Genomic DNA, 13,009 nt, shown 5'->3' on the forward strand with positions numbered 1-13,009 from the left:
GGATTCGTATCCACACAGCCTGACGCGCAAGCCTGAGTACTTCACATGCAGCAATGCGTACTTCATACGCAGCAATGCATACTCAATAAATAATTTTAAAATATTTATACTATCAACAATGAACAAATTCACTTTGCAAAGGCTTTTAATATTGCAATGAAAAAATGTTCAGTTGAAGAATAAATACTGTTAAAAAAAAAAAAGAAATAGGTTTCCCTTCCTTCATCCATTCAACAAACAAGCCTGAGTGTGTTATGTATGCTGGGTACTATGTGAGGCACCAGGGTGACTGCATGATCAAAAGAGAAAAATGAGAGAAAACAAGGGAACTGGAGTTGCTGTTCATTTTAATGATGAATACACAGTAGATTTATCAGGAGCCATAGCAGCAAATAGCCAACAGGAAATAAGGGAACTTTTCAGTCTTATTATACACGGAATGATGTTATTCTGAGCTGGACTGTCCTGCTTGAGTATTACATATTTAGTCCTTTTTTCATTCCCTCCCTTCTGCTTCCTTCATTTTAGTTACAACAGTTAGAGGAAAACACATTATCAAAGAACATTTAGTATAGACGTTTGTTAACATTTCAAATAATGCTTCGGGCGGCAGATAATAAATAACAGTTATCACATATTGAGTGCTTACTCTGTATCAGTCATTAGCCTAAGCATTTTACATCTGTTAACTCATTTCATCCTCATAACAGTCTCACGAGGTAGATATTATTATGATCCTGATTTTATAGATAAAGAGATTGAAGCTCAGAAAGATTACAAAACTTGCTCAAGGATAATGCTAAAAAGTGGAGGATTTAATCTATGAACCGAAATTAGGTTTTGGATTATTTGTAATTTCATTTATCCTTTGAATTCCCTTCCTAATAGCAGTATGACTAAGAGTATTTTGCAAGTGTGGAAGTGGCATGCAGACCTCTGAGCCTAGAAAGACAAATTGGTATAAAAGATGCCTACAGAGAGAAGAGACATTAGCAGTTGAGTTTTCAAAGTCTAGTATCAAAAGCCAGAGTCTTGACTGGGAGAAACATCTACTTTGGAGATAGGAGGGTGACATTCCATTCCCCATCTCATCTTATTTTTTTGAAATACATTTTACTTCCTGACTACTCTGTAACACACTAATATAAAAAATAAAACCACTAAAAACTGATATAAAGAGAGAAATCCCCCCCTCCCCTGCTACCCTCCAAGAAAAACCTAGAACATTTGTTTGGAAGTCTTTTTCGTGATGGTGTAGATTGTATCTATGCTAAAAGAGAAATGCCCCTTGAGAACAAGAAAAATAATTTGGTTTTCCCATACATGGGACGACAAAGTCTCGTCTTTCCATTTGAACACAGATTTTAAAACCCTAACAGTGTAAGGAGTCTAAACACTATAGGTTCACTGTTCTAGGGCCATAATAAAATGATAAAATAATAAAATGTATTGCTAATTCCTGGGTTCAGTCATTTTGTTTATAGTTCACTTCCGAAATCCAAGGGCCGGGTAGAGAGCTATGAGACACTTGCAGAGGGAATGTTTAAGGACCTCCCAGACCACACCTTCCACCTCCCAGACCACACCTCCGTCCCAGCCCCTTCTCTGGCATTCTTCACTTCCCAGTACTGAATGTCAGTTCCCAAAGTGGCTCCCACCTTCTCCTTCCTCTGTTCAGGCCGGTCTTTCTGTTGAGAATCCTCTCCCACTTTCTTCACTTCTTTGCCTGGCTAACATTTACTTCTGCTTCAAAACCCAGCTCAGGCATCACCTGGTCTTGAAATGTTCTCTGACCCCTTTCCTAAGCCAGGTTCAGTGGCAGAGCGCTCAAATCTGATTTTTCCCTGGCCGTTAACATGCTGTTGGTGCAACTATTTGCTTATTTATTCTTTCCCGTGCCAGACTAATTCGTTTATTCGACAAACATTTCTTGAGCACCTAGTCTTTGCCCAGGACAGTGGTAGGATTTAGGAAGACAGGCATAAAAGAAACTCTTAATACAGTTTCTGGAAGATAATAAAACTCAATGATTGTTTGTGGAATGAATGAATGGAATTAGGTCATTACGAAAACAGTAAAGGAAGTCCAGGGGCAGATTAGCAGTCACATGAAAGTGATTCGGTTTTTTCCATTCTCCTATCTCTCAATCCTTCTCTGTTGTGTAACATCTTTCTAAGCTTCTCGTTTCCTTAAGTTTTTGTTCTCTAGTAGTCTTTCTCTCACTGCTCTCTTTACTAGAAGCAGGAACTTTGGCATAGGAGGGACATAGTTCTGATGCCAGAACTGTTGCTTACTAGCTGTGTGACCCTTGGTTCTTTCCTTAATTTCTCTGAGCGTTGATTTCCTCCTCTGTAAAATGAAGATAACAAACACCTGTAGTAGAGAGTCCTGTATGACGATGAAATGTGGTTCACATGTGTAAAGGGCTTAGCTCCAAGTCTGGCTCCGAGAGTCCTTCTTTTCTTTCCTTTGTCTCTTCCCTACTCCCACCCCTTATTGTCCCTACAAGATGTCATCAGGGCAGTAGTGGCAGGCAAGATGATTTCAGGTGATCCATGGAAGCACGTTTTTAAAAACTGTATTATTATTTTGACATACATTACAATATTTCACTAGTTATTAAACCCCATTAAACCTATGATTTTATAAAAATCATTGCTTTGGATATATAAAAAGTAAAAAAAAAGGAGTTTAAATTTTTAAAAATAGTTAGAAAATATTAGTAAGTCTGTCCAAGGGATAAGGGGGAAAAAAAGGAATAGATACCTGAAAACACTGCAGAAATGAACAAAGACAATGATACAGAAGAGAAATATTTAGCACAGAAGTCTACCAGGTGCTGTCCATTTTTTGCCCACCCTCAGCGTTTGATAAGCCGCCAGGTAACCATAGTTAGACAATGCATTTCTCAAATGTCACTGGATAGCAAATCCAGTCCTGGGCCTGCAAAGATTCAGTCTTAGCTGCAGGATCATGTCCTTGGCTTTCTTGGATAGGATTAGTCTGTAATAGACCAAGAAGTCAGCTTTGGGTCCCTAGAAGTCACCTGTCCAGTCCTGCCCATGACAAAGGGCAAAGTGAAAAAGAATTGCCCATTTACATTTGAGAATAATGAACACCCAAATAGAACTTCCAAAGACATTCTGTGTTTTCCACACTATGTATCTCCATTTCCTGATCTGTCAAATGGGTATAATAATAGAATCTATCTTATAAAGTTGTTATGAGCATCAAATGTTAACGTCAAAGAAGCACTTAGTAACACATCAGGAATCTAATAACTGATATTAATGTGTGAGCCATTATTATCATTAATCTGGTAGCCACTAGCCTCCTGGGGGCACCTTCTCTGCCTCCTCTGGCAGAAGAGCTCCCACCCCTGCAGCTGGGAAAGTTACTTATCCCCTTATACCAGTCTTCCTGCTTTTTGATGTTTTGTGATAAAAATCAGCCCAAAAAAGCCTCCTGTCTCTGAACACATGATTTCAGTAATTTCGGAAGATCAGATGTTCTCTTTAGCATCTCTGTCACAAACTTCTACCTGGAACATAGATTTTCTGTAGATTGATTTTTCTAGAATTTGAAAGGGTATATCACACACACGTATTTCTTGTGTTCCATAAGAGAGAGTCCACCAATCTCACTGACTCCTTAGAGACGTGTTTGCAGTGCAGTGGGGACAAAAACAACAAGAACAAAAAACAAGAGGGGACTAATTTCCCCACCCCAGCTCCACAAAAAAGTTAAGGTCTGCCAAAGGCAAAGCTAAAGTTGGAACGAACCCAAGCTACAGCCCCAGCTCCCAGGCCCTGGAAATTGTGATCCAGGTGTAGGATGCTGTCTTTACAGCATGAGACAATTCAGGCCTCATGATTATGCCCGCGCTGCCTGGAAGCAACAAACAAACGAACAAACAAAAAGAAAAAAAGAAGCAGCAGCTGAATATAGGAAACCAGGAAACTGAGAAAAAGGCCATCCATGGTGAAGTCCGCTGCCTCCTCTCCTTAAGGGTGAGAAGCTGTGCGACTCCCAACGGATAACAAAGCAAGCAGGTCCAGGAGCCCTGGGGGAGGGGGCGGCCGTGGGAAGTGGGCAGTCAGGGTCTGCTTACACCTCCAGGGCCGCTGCTACTTCCTTCATCTCTTTTTCTGGGAATCTGAGAGCCCCTTGAGACAGGTAGACATATACCTTTCGCACTGAGAAACAGGTATCAAGAGTAACCGGTCCCCCTTCAGTGAAATCAAGCCCAGGTAGCTAAGGGCTCGGCGGAGGACTGCGGCTCGGGATCTCCCGGCCTCGCCAAGTCCCTCTAGGCCCCCAACCACTACCCCGCACTCCTCCGCACACGCCCTGGCACACCAGCGACTAACTCTCCCAGGCCTGGGTTCCCAGTTTAGTTCGTCCCCTTTCCTCCAACCAAGTCAGCAGCCCGGTTCTCCTCCCTGGGCTGGTCCCTGCGCGCATGGAAGGGACACTCTCCACCTCTCCCTGCTTGATCAGCAAAGGGATCCCGGAAGACTCGCGAGTCCCCCCGCTCCGCGCCTCCACTCCAGCCCACGCCGACCAGGGGCGCAGAGCCTACCGGTGCCACCGCGAGACCAAGAGCCCCTCCCTGCGCGCCGCCCCCAGCGCGCGGCTGGCTCGTCCCTGCGCTCAGCTCTCTCCTCTCCCGGACTGGGGAGGCCCCCTGCGTACAGGATCCCTCCTCCCTTCTCTCCTCTTCTCTCCATTTTCCCTCCCACTCCCACCCTCTTGGGGTCTGGCCTCTTATGACTCTTCCCTTCTCCTCTCCTCCGTGGGCTTCTCCCCTCTTCTCCGACGCCCTCTCTCCCTTTCCCGGACTCCACTCGCCTTTCCGTTCCCCATTTCTGCGCTGCGCCTCCCTCTTTCCAGCGCGCCCCGCGCTTTCCAATCCGACGGCGCGGGACGCCTCCCTCGGAGCCACGGGCTCAGTGTGCGAAGCCGCCCACCGCCCAGGGCAGAGGCCCCCCCAGACCCAGCAATGCTCTCGCCTTCCTCCTCTCCTGAAGGAGACTCCGCGGGGGATCCCCAGGCCGGAGCCCCCCACCCGAGGAACTGTGCCCCCCCCACCCAAGGAACTGTGCTGGCCTCCTGGGTGGCCCAGCTGTCAAGGACAAGGGCTCTATTTTGAGTCCTGCACCCAGTGTCCCCACCTGGCCCAGGTCCCGCGCCTCGGGTAACACCTTGCCAGCAGAATCCCGAGCTGAGGCAGAGCCAGCTTCCGCAGCGGGGTCGAGTCCCCTCCACTAGGCAGGCGGCGCGGCCCCGGCGGTGGAAGCGGTCCCAGTACACCCAACTCGAAACCCAAGCGCCCAGGGAATTCCGGGGCCGCGGCCGGGGGTGCCCCAGCCACCCCCCTCCTGCCCCCCGGGAATAGGCTGCCTTGGCACAGCCACCTTTCCTTGCAAACGGAGTCACACATGAGCCTGCCCAGCCAGTCTCCCTTCCCTGCGTGTGCCCTGGTTTACTTAACTTGGAGTCAACCTGGTCACTAGCCTGCAATAACCCACCCAAACTGTGATCCTTTGGAAAATAGTAAGAATAACTGGGGACCATCAACAAGGTCTGATGAGCAGCAACGCCTAACCTAAGCCCCGGACAGTTGAAGGACTGCGCTGCACACGTGTGAGTGTCCCCGTGCGCGCGCACACACACGCAAACACCCATCCCGGCTGGGATCCAGCCACGAGTTTGCACATTGACACGTTTCTAAGTCCAACAGAAAATACGAAAAGTTTCACTCACCTGCCTCTTTTTCTACTCTCTTCCGATTAGGATCCAGGGGAAGTATCGGAAAAGGGTGGATAGACAGACCCTTCTTTCTTTTCTTTTCGCCTTCCTAAAGAGTGGAAATTTCCATCATGTGATAGGGGGCAGCATCCCCAGTGTCGCGTTTCCTGCGGACCCTCCCTTCCAGCCCAGCCACCAATCGTCAGGCGGCAACCTGAGATGTAAACGACAGCATCCTCCCAGGTGGGGCTGAGTTGTCCAGCTGTCCCTCAAGAGTGAAGCCTGGGAGCTGTAAGCCCCTGCTTCTCCTTCCTGGAGCCCCATAACACAGAAGATCTTGGTGTGAGTTGGTTGTTATTTTTCTTTTCTTTTTTTTTTTGATGATTAACTTTCTTCCTTGGTCAAGGTTGTGTTTATTGGATCTGCCACACAGGCAGGAATGCAGGTTGATCTTCATTTTTTGGTCTGTAAAAGTGTCCATCTGGTTGGTGACTCTAAATTTCCTCCAGGTTTGGGGATGTCAAACCTGAACTTGACATAAAGGGAAAAAAGTAAACATCTGGGGAAGGGGTACAAATGAAAAACCTGTCATTCACAGTAAAAGTCACTTATGCAAGAGCGAAGCAGGGAATAAGCTGCTGGCGCTTAACTACGGGTAGGGGGCTTTTGTAGTAATTTTTTTCCCTAGGATTTCAGTTTAAGCATAATCCTCAGTATATATAAAGAAGGAATTAGGAAAAAATAAATAGCAGTATAATTTCAATTCTGGTTATTAAAGGCACTACCTACCATTCTAAGAAAAACTGTTTATATTAAAGCCATTTTCTGATGTTAACCAAAATTTTTGTTTCAAAGAAGGCCCACGTAACAAATATGTCCACAATCTCCTGTTTATTTAGTACTCATTTGTCGTTCTTTAGGGAAAAAAAAACTCTCCTACGGAGACCTGACCCCACAGTTTAGCAAACTCACCAGGCAACACAAATTCCTTTCTGAATTCTCGCATATCCAATTGAGCTTGATTCAGAATGGTAGGTCTAACTGTTTGTTCATACCATGAATACCCGGAATCTTCTCATTTTACAGTTCCCATTAACGAAAACACCAGCAGCAACTTACTACTCTAAGAAACAGGATAACACAACAAAAATCCACCTGGATGATGTATGATAACCAGGAACGTTAACAAAATACGACATTGATGTGCACATCCATGCATCAAATTGTACTAACACCATCCGACAAGGCAGATTCATTAGAAAGATGATGCAATAAATATCTTCCCAGGAGTTACTGTTTTGGAACTTAGAAAAACCAGATAAGAAGGAGTATATAAGAAATATTGTTTTATAAAAGCTGATTATCTCCCACTTGACCAAATATGGTATACCTCTTTAGTTTCTCATAACTAGAAGTTTCCATTTTGTGAAATTAGAATACATCTGAATAATTGTGAAGTCCCCTTAAGCTTGTTGAAACTAGATTATCTTTATACTACCACACTTCTCCATTGAATCTTATTTAATAAATATAAACATCTTTTAAGAAGCGAGTAAAGTGTCAAAATTGGTAAGCTTGAGAGAGAATTAGTGAGAGATTGAGATAGATAGATGTTTCTCTCTGCCTAACTTGAGATTCAGTAAAAGCAAAACCCAGGTATCTAAAATGAAAAGCCATTCCAGAGAAAGCACAAATGAAGATGGCATCAATGCAATTCTAAGCCGAATACTAGTTGACTATGCAACTGCTCAACTTTTTAGTGAACTGCTTATTTAATAAGTTCTTAGCATTTTATCTTAGCTAGTACAGAGAAGATCAAAAACAGCAGTTCATTGCCTAATTTATTAGAGAACTATGGGTTATTCATCTATATATGCTGTTAATATTAATCAGGTTATAGGTTGAGGTAAAATGAGTTGCATTCATCTATGAAGCAATGAAGTGCTGAGTAAAGTTCAAGTTTGTCAGCCTTCATAGCTATTGTACATCATTAGAGTTTTAGAAAAGCTCAAAGCAGCAATGTCTGGGTGGTGTGACACAGCTGACAACCATTATCTAACTTGCTACCGTCAAAAACTTGAGCTATTAACAGCTGTGCTGAATTGACTCAACGCTCCTCAAGGGTTTGTTTTAAACTAGTGTGTGAAGGAATATGGAGCAGCTCTCACTGGCAGCTCTCACTGGCGATATGAATCTCTCTGCAGGACCACATCGAGAAACACATTTTCATTTATCGTCAGATGATTCGCTGACTCTGGAGCAGATCGCTTGAGTCCGAATCTCAGAGCCGCCACCTACCAGCTGTGCAAGCTTGGCCACCGTGACCACTTCAGTTCTTAGTGACTCAGTCTCTCCATCTGAAAAACAGAGCACGCTTCTTGAGACATTATTTTCGTGACTTATTTTCAGACAGTACTACACATTCGCCTAGTGATAGAGGAAAACAAAACGTTTGCAATCCAGAGAAAAGCTTAGAAAGCAGTTGGAATTTACTACCATTCTGACAAAGCTTGATCGATTGAGCTCTCTGCTCTGAAATTATATTGACACACTGCTCCTAGCAAGCGTTATTGGGTTTGTTGTGGATGCTTTTAAGAAAAGTATGTATAAAAATATTCCCCAAGTATGTTCTTTTAACTCAAGCTAACACTTGAAAACAGAGTTCTACACTCCAATAAGTTTGGGAAACACCAAGTTAAAGTTATTGTGGGGTTTCTCAGAGGTTTTAATCAGTCTCTCTAAGTTGGGATGGAATGTGCAGTATTTCTCTATGATCATGAGCCCTATTCACAGGAACATCTCTAATGATCCAGAGAACAGCCATTACTAAATTTTAGCATAAATGAATGCCTTAGGAAGAAAATAGAACATTATTATTCAAGCAACATACATAGGAAGTTTCTTGTTTTCCATAATATCCTTGCAAAGTTTGATAGCGGTGATGTTAGTAGGCTTTTGTATAAATTTTTTCTTTGATAGTACACTTTTAACATAGATTATTTTTCCAATTAGTAATTATTATAAATAGTAAAATGACTTTAGGTTACAAAACACCTTGACATATGTTATGCCACTTGATACTAAAATAAGCCAATCATGTAGGTATTATTATTTTCCCTATTCAGTGAGAGGGGAAAGTGGAGTTCAGAGAGGTTAAATGACTTCTCCAAAGACACAGAGCCAATAAATGACAGACTGGAGCATGAACCAGGTTTTCTGGCTTCAAATGCAATGTCTCCCCTTCCACAGCTCACCTCCCTTTTCTTCTGAGCATTTTCTTCTTCTTCTTTTTTTTTTTAGGAAGATTAGCCCTGAGCTAACTACTGCCAATCCTCCTCTTTTTGCTGAGGAAGACTGACTCTGAGCTAACATCCATGCCCATCTTCCTCTACTGTATATGTGGGATGCCTACCGCAGCATGGTGTGCCAAGCGGTGCCATGTCTGCACCAGGGATCTGAACTGGCGAACCCTGGGCCACCGAGAAGCAGAACGTGCAAACTTAACCACTGCGCCACCGGGCCGGCCCCTGAGCATTTTCTTTACTAAAGCTGATTACTGTTTTCCTGCCTACAAAGTAGCCAACCCTACAATGCAGCATAGTTAGCCATAAAATTATGATTTTTAAAATAATTACTATAAAAGTAATGATCTCTTTCTTTATCATAATTACATGAACCTCTATAAACTTCTAATGTCAGTATAATGATTTTCTTTTCTATGAATTTGAATTTGATTTAAGTGAGAAACTGAGTAATACCATGACTTACATTTATGGTTGGGTTTCTTTAGAGTCGTGCTCCCTAAATGGGCTACTATTTCCTACTGGTAGGAAGAAGATACTTGAGTAGATCGCTCACTGTCTCGGTTTCACGCATGATGAAACAACTAGATACTGGGTCTCAAAACTAAAATATCAAGGAAGATCTAGGATCTTAGAAGATCCAACTCAGTGTCCAACATTGGGACGTGAGGCCTGGACTCTGAGCTCCTCTCCGGGGGGTGAAGAGGGGGAGCAGAGCCCACGCTGCGCCTGGATGGAGCTCAGAGAGGAGAATGTGTATCACGTGGTCAGCGTTCAACACCCAGCTCCAGGGAGGTCGGCTTTTGTCTCTCTAGTCTGGAAATGGCACTATATGCACACAGCTGACCAATCATATCCACCTGCCTTTCCCAGCTTGGTGCTCACAGCACTGGTCAACTACGCCCCTCTATGCAGCCCGTGTTCTAAACCCTTACTGTCCCCAGCTCCCTAGTGCCACGGTCTTTCATACCTTAGTGCTTTTGAACACACTGTCCCCACTTCCTGGAAGCCCTGGCTCCTGACTCTGCCTGTCAACTTCACCTTTTACTCATCTTTCAAGCCCCAGCTCATGTGTCGCCACTTAAGTGAATGAAACCTTCCCCAGCTCCTCCAGCTATTTTTTTTTCTTGGTAGGTGGGGAGCATGGGGTGATTGGGAAGTTTGAAGAACGGTGGAAAAGAGAACCAGCATGTTTGGGGCATGGAATTTAGTCCTTACTGCCTGTGAGGTGGGTGTATTTATCTCTACTTTTCAGATGAGAGCACAGAGAGTGATTGAGTTAAGTGGCTTGATTAGGACTCGGGTGTATGTGATTCCAAAGCTCTTCCCATCCAGTCCCATCAGGAGACTTGCCCTCATTTGGGTTCCAGAAGCACATGATAATACACTGTTTTGGCCCCCACCAGACTTCGTGCCCCTTAGCAGCCAGTCCCTGTTCGTTCTTATCTGTTCCTGGCATTTGCCGCGGCATTTGGCACATAGGTACTTAGTAGACACGTGCTGAATGAGTGAATGAACAAATGAAGAACGCCCCTATTATTTGCATATTTTAACAAACACTATCTGTGCCTGTGTTATTTGTTAAATAAAGTTACCTGTGATTTATCCCTAATGATATTTTGTATCTTGTATTTTCTTTCTCTAAAGTGAAGAGGCACCGTGATTAGGTGGCCAATTATAATTTCGGTGCCTAGAGAGACAGTCTGTGACTGAGTCTGCCTGGCTACCAGCTACTCTGACCGGCTTTGCACAACTGGTGTTTGAACAGAGACTGACGTTGATCTGATATTGCCAGGTAACGCAATAGCATGGCAGCTTTCAGAAAATGATATTAAATTACTGTAAAAGCACATTTTACCCTTTGTGATATTCCCTGAGAGTTAGAAACGTATTCATGTCCGTCTTAACTTCATATTTCCTTTATCTGGAAAAATAAAATGAAACCACTCATCACCAAAAACTAGACCTGTTCAATGAGAATGATCCCATTAAAAAAACGCGTGTGTATTTTCCAAAAGTACAAGAGGTAAAACATGTGACGTTAAACACCTTGTTTCTGATTTCTGGAACCAGACTCCCTGGGTTTGAATTCCAGCTCTAATACTTACTAGCTGACAAGTAGTTGTTGTTTATACAATAATTAGGCAAATTAACCTTTCTATGCTTCAATTTCCTCATCTGTAATGTGGGGATAACAATTGTGCCTATTCATAGAGTTGTTAAAAAAATTTAAATGAATTACTTAAGGCACTTAAACCATATATCCTTTTTCAAATGGAAAATGCTAATTATAGTCACATCATTTGTTAGTGAAAAATTCTTGTAATTACCCAAGCTTCATTCTATTCCCCTGGGCCTGTTTCCTCATCCTGAGTACAAGAGGACACACAATCTGATCCTCGGGTCCTGCAGGATCTTAACGTTTTGCCATTGCACAGCTTCTGGTGTTTACTTCTTCCCTGGTTGCCACAACAAAACTCTGGTTTCCTTTTATTTGCCTTCTAAAGAGATGGAGAACAGGAAACTATTATTAATCTATTTTCTAATTTTCACAAGACTGAGTCTAAAATAAAACAAAACTTACAAAGTCCATGAAAACATTAAATTTTAGTCCTCAAATGCAGGCGATGGATGGTGTGGAAGAGGTCAGGATTACGTGCTTATTTCTGCGCGGTCCTCCGATGTTTGGCCGCTCCAGGCTGCGTGCTGCTTGGTTCTTTCTCATTGTGTAATAGGTTGTTTGCGTGGCTCCTCTTGACACTGTAAGTTCTGCGGCTGCCTTGTCAAAATGTATTTGCTGAAGAAATAAATGGAGGGATGGATGGGTAAATCAATTGATGCTTCTCTGTTTTTCAAGATGTTGAAAAATTGAGCAATAATTTTCTTAAAGGCAAGGATGGAGTTTTATCAAACAAAAACATTTCAGGCTAAAATACTGCTATGAAGAAGACTTTGGAATTTATTGGTTTTAAAATTATAACCTGGGTTTATGGGGGGCCCTGTTGCATTCCAGTCTGGAAGGGGGATTTTCCTAACCTACGTGGGACATTGGAGAAGTTGTCTTACTGAGGTTGTCTTCAGCATCAAGGGGGATGCTGCCTTCCATTCCTCTTGAGGGGCCAATGCTCTTCCAGCCCCTTCTCTGATGAGGCTTTCAGCAAGGTAGGAGGTCTGGGCCCTTCTCTTTCATGGCCATCCTACCTGATGAGCCTTCAGCAGCCTTCAAATGCAGGAGTATGTAGATATGCTAAATTCTGAAGAGTGAGATGCACCTCAGAAGGGTATTCCAATGTGGAAGTTTGAAGGCTGAAATTCTGACTAATTTTACTGCACAGAGGAAGACTGGCACGAAGCCTCTCGAATGCTGCCTTCACTTGAGATGTTTCTCCCTTCTGGAGTCCGCCTGCCCACAGGTAGCCTTCTAGTCAAATCTGGTGACCCCATCTCCTCCCGCAGGAAACCCAGTCCTGTCCACATGTGCTCACCCTCTGATTTAATGGCCATTTATTGGGTACCTGCTTAGTGGTAGGTGTTAGGGACAGAACCTTGGGTGAAAATAGACGTAATCCTTGTCCTTGTGGAGTTTATAGTTTGGTAGGAAGAAATATTTTAATCAAAGTGTGACACAAATAGGGGTTGGCCCCGTGGTGCAGCAGTTAAGTTCGCACGTTCTGCTTCAGGGGCCTGGGGTTCACCAGTTTGGATTCCGGCTACAGACCTATGCACCACTGCTTGGCGAGCCATGCTGTGGCAGGCGTCCCGCATATAAAGTAGAGGAAGATGGACATGGATGTTAGCTCAGGGCCAGTCTTCCTTAGCAAAAAAGAGGAGGATTGGCAGCAGATGTTAGCTCAGGGCTAAGCATCCTCAAAAAAAGTGTGAGACAAATAAATATAAAATGACAAAGACTGCAGAGAAGGAAGGATGCTCTGGGCCTAAGGGAAGACTTCCCTGAG

At 43.7% G+C, this 13,009-nt stretch overlaps 1 protein-coding gene and 1 long non-coding RNA gene across 9 annotated transcripts in view; both read right to left on the reverse strand.

The window, feature by feature from the left end:
• SLC38A4 (solute carrier family 38 member 4) overlaps positions 1–5,920 on the reverse strand; it is a 70,339-nt gene extending 64,419 nt beyond the window's left edge. For 2 of the 8 annotated variants that reach the window (XM_070271294.1, XM_070271298.1), the window contains exon 1: positions 4,583–4,689. The gene's annotated coding sequence lies outside the window, so the exon portion shown is untranslated. Of the gene's footprint in view, positions 1–4,582; positions 4,690–5,174; positions 5,321–5,766 lie in introns of those variants that run through there. The other 6 variants (XM_023643433.2, XM_070271293.1, XM_070271292.1 and 3 more) reach the window with 6 other exon arrangements.
• Positions 5,921–6,108: 188 nt separating this feature from the next.
• Positions 6,109–11,850, reverse strand: LOC138924797 (uncharacterized). The gene is made up of 3 exons (XR_011440059.1): positions 11,638–11,850; positions 11,384–11,554; positions 6,109–8,108 (listed from the first exon to the last, which is right to left on the reverse strand). It is a non-coding gene; the product is annotated as an uncharacterized lncRNA (long non-coding RNA).
• Positions 11,851–13,009: the final 1,159 nt, after the last annotated feature.

Source organism: Equus caballus, chromosome 6 (genome assembly GCF_041296265.1).
Source record: "Equus caballus isolate H_3958 breed thoroughbred chromosome 6, TB-T2T, whole genome shotgun sequence".
In the NCBI taxonomy this organism is placed as follows: Eukaryota; Metazoa; Chordata; class Mammalia; order Perissodactyla; family Equidae; genus Equus; species Equus caballus.